At 38.2% G+C, this 7503-nt stretch overlaps 1 pseudogene; it reads left to right on the plus strand.

The window, feature by feature from the left end:
• Nucleotides 1-760: 760 nt before the first annotated feature.
• On the plus strand, nt 761-2101 carry LOC138041749 (piggyBac transposable element-derived protein 4-like; annotated as a pseudogene).
• The last annotated feature ends 5402 nt before the right edge of the window (nt 2102-7503 follow it).

Below are 7503 nucleotides of genomic sequence, written 5' to 3' on the forward strand. Positions count from 1 at the left end.
GCAATGTTAATTTCTGAGGAACAACTTTGGCTAGCCGCAGAAAATGGAAAAGCTTGAATTGACTTTTCACGTCTGTCAGTTTTAAGAACTTGCCATCCTCTAAAATATGAAAAAAGCGTGTCTAGTTTTATCCTTCTCATTCCACCAGGAACGTGGAATGACACCCATTTCCACAACACGTAAAAAGCCTTTCCATTTTTCTCAAAAGTGATTCTGCTTGAGAAAGTCAAATTTATAAATTCCTCCGGAATTTTTGATTTGGGAAAAACTGAAAATAGTTTCGAAAGCGTTTCATAAAGACTGGGGAGAGTGTCGTAGCATGTAGCAAAGCATATCGTTACATGCTGGAATAACCAAGAGATGTCCGCAAACAAGGCATAAACGAAAAGAAGTCCTGAGTATGATATAAGGAACGCAACAAAAGTGTGAAAACAAGCAGTTACCCTTTTCTACTATTATTTAATTAGTTTTGCTCTGTTACATTTACTTAGGTTAAAGATTAAGTTAAGCAGGCTTACTGTCTTTCATGGCCGTTCAGGTATTGATCTTCATTAACCCTTAACGGACCAACTATGCATATATGCGTAGAAATATACAAACCTGTTTGGAGGAGCGATTTCATAGGTTTTCAGGGGCATGGTTACGAGCAATTCATTTAAATATAACTAATATAAAGTAATTTTTCAGTTCATCGAAGCTCCCATTAAAGTTTTTGAATGTAAATTTCTTTGTGTTGTTTTTTTTGATTGGGCATTTAAATATGGCGACTTCAAGGATAGATCCAGTAACAGATTTTCCTATCGAGAGTGATGAAAGCGCCGTTGAAGTTGAGTTTGTCGATGAGGATGCCCTTCCTCTATCTTGTATTCATTCGGGGAATAATTTCCTTGAGCATCCAGAGTCAGATGAAGAAGTGGGTTCCGATTTTTTGTCAGACTCGGGTGATAGTGAAGCAGGCGAAGAAGGGGAAAGCGAAAATGATGAAGAATTGGAGACAGATGAATCAATTTGGACTGAAGAGTTAACCACAAGAACTGATATTGACTTTAATCAAGCTGTTGGAATGGCTGTGGATCCTGCATCATTGAAGTCAAGCAAAGATTTTTTTGAGCTCTTCTTTACAGATCAGGTATGGCAGCTGTTAATTTGTATGCTTTACAGAAGAGAGGGCCTGAAGAAACTTCACTTTGGTATCCAGTGTCTGTAGAAGAAATGAAAGCTTGGCTAGCTCTTTATTTGTGCATGGGTATTGTTAATAAGCCAAATATTAAAACCTACTGGAGCATTGACCCAATACTGTCCACCCCATTCTTCCCTGCTACTATGTCAAGGACAAGGTTTGTTCAGATTTTACGTTACCTTCATTTTGCTGATGACAACCTTGCCCCCTGACCTGACTCACCAGACTACAACAAATTATACAAAATTCAACCTGCTCTTGTGGTACCCAGATTTAAAGCAGTTTACCACCCTGAGAGACAACTTGCTGTTGATGAGACTCTAATAAAATTCAAAGACAGAGTTCATTTTAGGCAGTTCATCCCAAACAAACCTGGAAGGTTTGGAATAAAGGCTTTTGCTCTTGCTGAATCAACCAGTGGTTATTTCCTGGGTGGCAAAGTATACAATGGAAAGGAGGCTGGAGTTGTCCAGAAAGATCTGGGGAAAAAAAGCTGTCATGTCTTTGATGGAACCTTTTCTGGGCAAAGGATATTATCTTTTTATGGACAATTACTACACTTCTGTTGGTTTGTTTGAGGAGTTAGAAGAGAGGTCCACCCTTGCTTGTGCGACTGTAAGGTCTAACAGAGTAGACCTTCCAAGAGAGATCTGCAATCTAAAGTCCAGACAGGTGAAGCAACTGAAAAGGGGTGAGTCCTTGTACCGACAGAAGGGAACATTGACTTACGTGACATGGCGTGACAGAAAAGTTGTTAGCATGTTAGCCACTCTTCCTACAGGTGAGGCAGATTCTGATGAAGTGGAGAGGTCTGTGAAGGTCAATGGCCATTGGCAAAAGAAAAACTTTGCCCGTCCTGGTGTGATCAACCTCTATAACACTTTCATGGGAGGTGTTGATGTTGCTGATCAGAGAGTGTGAACATATGCTAGACTCATGAGGGGCTCAGTGTGGTACTATAAGTTGTTCTTCTATGTTGTAGAAGTGTGTATTTCAAATGCACAGATATTAGAGAACAAATCACTACTTCACACTACCAGAAATGGCCTGTCTTTCAGAAGATCATTGATTGATGAGCTAATCCAACAGCAAAGCTTCCGGAGAGACACAAGATCACCTCAACATCCAATCCCACAAATTAGATTCAACCAGGGTCACTTTCACCATCTTGTGAGCCACAAAACAAGATCTACATACAAGGTTCACTTGCAACGTGTGGATACCACATTCAGCTGTGCAGTATGTGGAGTGCGCATTTGTCAAGAGCCATGTTTTCAAAGGTACCACACCCTGAGGGATTACCATTACAATGATGAAGAACAGGAAGGACCCAGACGTCTAAAGGAAGGAAGGGGGAGGCCTCGAGCAAGGGGAAGAGCAAGAACCTTGCAGAACTGAACATTAATAATATTAAGGCCATGTTAAATGTAAAATATTTAACCTGAATTGTTTTTTGAGGCAATTAACTTTCCATAACAGTAACTATACAAACTAAAAAGAACATCATCTTGGTATTTAAAGTTATTCAACTATACTTACCTGAGTGCTCTGTTATCCAGTGCAAATGAGCAAGGTTTTCATTTTAAAATTATAGTTTGATGTATTCGTATCTTAAATTAATTGAAAGGACGTCTAAATTATGTATTTTTGTTACTGATTACAATTTTTAAGCAAACTTACTGAAAAATGTGCATAATTATGGTAATTATGTAAATCGTGACGTCACATATCAAATTTTATCCCATAATATATAACACAGATTAATAGCTTATTTTATACAGATCTCAGATATATATGGTTTATTATGGTTAACTTGAAATCATTATTGTGTACAGTGGCTTTTATCATGACCACTCAACCCCTGTGGTCCTTTAAGGGTTAACTTCGAACACCACGTTCCACTGATTGTAAACATCAATTCTTGACTTTCTTGATTCACTGGATTCTTTCTACTCAAACTCTTACAGAAGAATTCATGATGAACTCTGAACTCATTGTCTTCTTCCCGTTTTTGCTACCGTCTCTTTCTTCTCTCCAGATATAGCAAGGTCAAAGGTTATAACTCCACCACAGTTATCGCAGTTGATTACAGCTTCCTCACAGTATAGCATCCACAGCATAAGTTCAATCACAGCCAGCCACAAGGATAAGCCCTCTGGCAAGAGTTTTTTTCTTTTATTTATAAGCCTGCTTTTATACATTTACTAGCATCTAGGAAGTTCTGTTGCTATTTATAATGTAAGGTTTACTTTTTGTGGAAACTGCTGAGTCGCTTCAAAGAAATTTCTGGAATACTACAGATTGAACGATGATTCTAGAAAAGTCTGGAATTGCATGACAGATAAACTGAAAGTAATTCTGATCCTCATAAAAATATGAACATTACTGGGAAAAAAATCTTTATTACTCCAAAAAAAGATATATCGAAAAGACAACATTTTAGAGCCTTCCCCAGAAGAGAAGAGACTGAAAGAGTAAAAGATTGGAAGTGAAGAAGCTAAGGACATGGAAATGCTCTACCCTAAACTTAATTTAGTGTTCTTTAAGCTATCCAACCTGGACGCAAAACTGGAAGAATTGAATGTTGCAGTCACAGGATTTCAAATCAAGGTAATATTTTTGGAGAAAGAGTTAGACTCAGTAAAAGCCACACAGAAAACTTTAGATGATAACTTTATTTCGATGGACAATTATACTGCATTTGTTGACGAACAATTGAAAGAAGCAAAATCTGACTTACAAAAATATATACAATGTCGGTGACACTTGCAGAAACTTGCTTTACTTGGAGGCCTATGGCGGACAAGAAAAGGCATATGCGAAATCTTCTTTTGACAACCAGCAGATGAAGAAGATAGAGCAGCTCCACACAACCCGAAACAATGCAAGTCATAACTCCATGGGACAACTGTCAACAACTACTCAAAATAACTAAACACTTGTTTACAATGTAAGAGAAAAGTCTTGCACTCGTAATGATGACTTTATCCAAATACACCCCTCCTACCCAAAAAAATTATGAAAGTGTTATCCATACACGTGCTTTGCTTTCTCACAAATACACCCCTCCTACCCAACTATTAAAATTCATAATTGTAAAGAGGGAGAGGAAAATAGTTTGGAAATGCATTAACTGTCCCAACATCTCAAACATAAACACTTTGAAGACGAAATCCAGGTACTTCAGTCATTGAATGTCGGTGGATAATTTCTAGATAAAAGGGATGCCAAACAAAATAGTGCCAGTTGCCTGTACTGGTGTGATCTCAATGCTGATGGAATATTGCGAGTAACCAAATTCCGCCTGCATGGGTATTGGATTATTGGTGGCACGTCAGCAGTAGTCCATAAGCCAATTGCTGAAAAATGGCAGATTGTTACCACACAAAGTAGCAAATGCTACCAATGATTTTCTAATGTGTCAATGTGTTGTTCAGGAAAATGCCTGATAGAAGTGTGACCATTGTAACTTAGGGTGTCACGTGACCTTGAAGTCGAGCAGCATTGTCCATTTAACAAATTGACACAGTTTCTTTGTGTCTGTCCTTTTATAGATTTTTGTCACAAAAAAAATAGAGAGGTTAATACCACGCAAATCAATGTTCAATATCAAGTTTTACTTCAATAATATTTCACCAATGCCACTCATGGATATGATGAAGCGAATGCTAAAAGCAAGATGCCTGAATCAATGGCATTTTTCCTTAGGCTTGAGGACAACTGCTTTTGTATGCTGTACATGTTATTATTTAAGGTTGACATCAGAATTACTTTTTTGAGTAGAAAATATGGCCTTTTTGAAACAATACAGGACACCTGAATTCTTCGCATTAGCACAACCCCTAATTGATACTGACACTTTCACAAGTTGGAATGACTTTCACAAAATGGAGGGAATGCAAAAATATAATGGTGATGAGTTGGTGTATGAAACAAAGAGGAGTTCAATAGATATAATAAAGGAGGCGATTATGAACTCAAGGGGAAGCATGTAAAAACGTCGCAAGGAATTAAAAAAACTGACCGTTCTTGTCCCTTTTGTCACCGCAAAAACGGATGCAATGGCGGGTGAAGTTACAACAGAGTTCTCTCTAGCACATGTTGACCATGGAAAGGTCCTTCATTACACATAGTCGTAAGGAAACGCATTCTACTATAGCTGCAAGACTTGGTAAGGGAGTGAACATGAAGTCAGTAATGGCGTTCATAAGAGAAAGCCAAGATGGTGCTCTTAATAATAATAATATAATAAGTTAATTCTTAAAAGTGCATCATACAGAACGTCTCTATGTTTTTTACATAAATTAATACTATAGACACTCATACATATATACATAAGTTCTTCATATAGTGGCAAAGTGTCCGTAGGTTTTCAAGTTCGTGCAAGGGACTGCTAATAAACAGGCAGTCATCCATCATAGTCTCGCTTAAGTTTAGTTCCAGGATTTTCATTGCTAGAATGAGATATTTTTCCTTCAATTCTAGCCATGTTCAAAGTCATAAGTTCAGTGTAGTTTCATGAAACGTTTCCCAAGTTGTTTTGGCTCCACTCAAATTTATTCTGTGAAATAGACTAGGCCTCCATCTTACTGCTTGAAGGAAGTAATTCACGACCTCTGCTGATGAATCTTTAACATTAATCTCCGAAAATTATTCCTCTGTTGCATATTTAATCAAGCTTTTGTCATACGCATTTTCGCGCCAAGCTTTGCACACCAATGATTCTGTTGTCTGGACAAACTTATATGGCAAGTAAGAGAAGATTAGGAGATTAGGAGAGTGATGCTGTGAGGCAAAACTTCCATTCTGCAGATTTACATTTGATCACTTTACCAGAAGTATTCGTGCCAGCATTCTGAGAGAAGCGTTTGTGAGAAGAGGTGTCATCATGGTTTATTTTAAGTAAAAGGTTGTCACCTACTATCAGGAATTCATGCAAGAAAAGATGAGGCATGTGCCACTGACGAATGATGAAGAACATTAATGTGCCTCCAGAAAAATTCTGGCCGGGCTACTGAACTGTGGCAAACCCTTCCACTTCGATATAAAGATAACGATGGAGACCCTTTTGGTCTTATTTAATGTTCGTGATGTGCCACACCCTAAAAAATCACCACTGATTAGAACGGAAACAGGCAACTTTGTGTGTTTTGCTGGGGTATATGTTTGGGTAAAGTGAGAGCGATATTCAGTGTAACAGTCTCAACTGCTGAAAGCTTGCAATTCCAAAGATGCCAAAGAAAAATCAGCTCATGATCAAGTGGAACGGCTGCAAGCAAAGAGTCAGTTGAAAGAGTATCAAACCTGAAGATGCGTCATTAACAAAGGCGCATCTTGTTAAAGTCCTCTACAGCAGGCGTTGGTTTGACACAGAGATGTGCGAAGGATGGTCCACTGTCCTGGAAAGGGAGCCGTCCAAAGGTATCTTCAAAAATTGAGACCTAACTGTCCTTACATCAGATCAATGCCTATTTTTTTACTAAATCTTTTTCTTGTTGATGTTAACAAGATTCATAATAAATAGATCATGACATATGTTTACCAAGGCACACCAAAGCTAAGAATAGATTAAAATTAAATTAACTTTATGGCAAGGTAGAGAAAGAAGAGCAAGAAGCCAGCCACTCTGTGGGATCCAGTGAGGATGACATGCTACTCTCAAAGTATCCACAACAAAAACCTACTGCCAGAGAGAAACGTCCAAATATTGAAACACACATCCTAGCTCAGTATGTCGAGCAAAGAAACGCCAGAACAAAAAAATGGCAGACAAAACGAACAGAGTATTTCAACACCCTTGGAAAGTAATAGGAGTACCACCAACAGACAAACGAGGCAAGCAAACAGAACGAGAAAAAGAAAAAGCAGGATTACTTCAACAGCTGCCGGCCGAAAAGAAGAAAAGAGAATTCCTTTGGGCAGAGTAAACAATATTGGAAACAAAGCACAACATGATTCAGAAAATGCTGGAAACTGAGAGGTAGAAACCACATTTGCTGGAAGAAGCACTCCAGGTGGCAAATAACAATCATGAAACACTGCAAGGCTTGCATAAAAGGGTATGACCTTTAACTTTGAAGAAGGACATCCTAAACTTTGATACCCGATATTATAATGGGATAGATCATTTAGTCCATTTGGAGGATTAAGGGTAAACAGTTCATCAGAACTTTCTTAAAGAAAAGGTGATCGTGACAACTGACCACTCCTCCGTGTTTGTAAAAAAATTACCAACCTAAAGTAGAGGAGGAGTACCAGACTATCCCTAATCCTTGCTTATGTCAATACTGAGCTTGATTATATTGGTCTCCATGATGTGTTTG

The sequence above is a fragment of the Montipora capricornis genome, chromosome 3 (genome assembly GCF_036669925.1).
Source record: "Montipora capricornis isolate CH-2021 chromosome 3, ASM3666992v2, whole genome shotgun sequence".
Lineage (NCBI taxonomy): Eukaryota > Metazoa > Cnidaria > Anthozoa > Scleractinia > Acroporidae > Montipora > Montipora capricornis.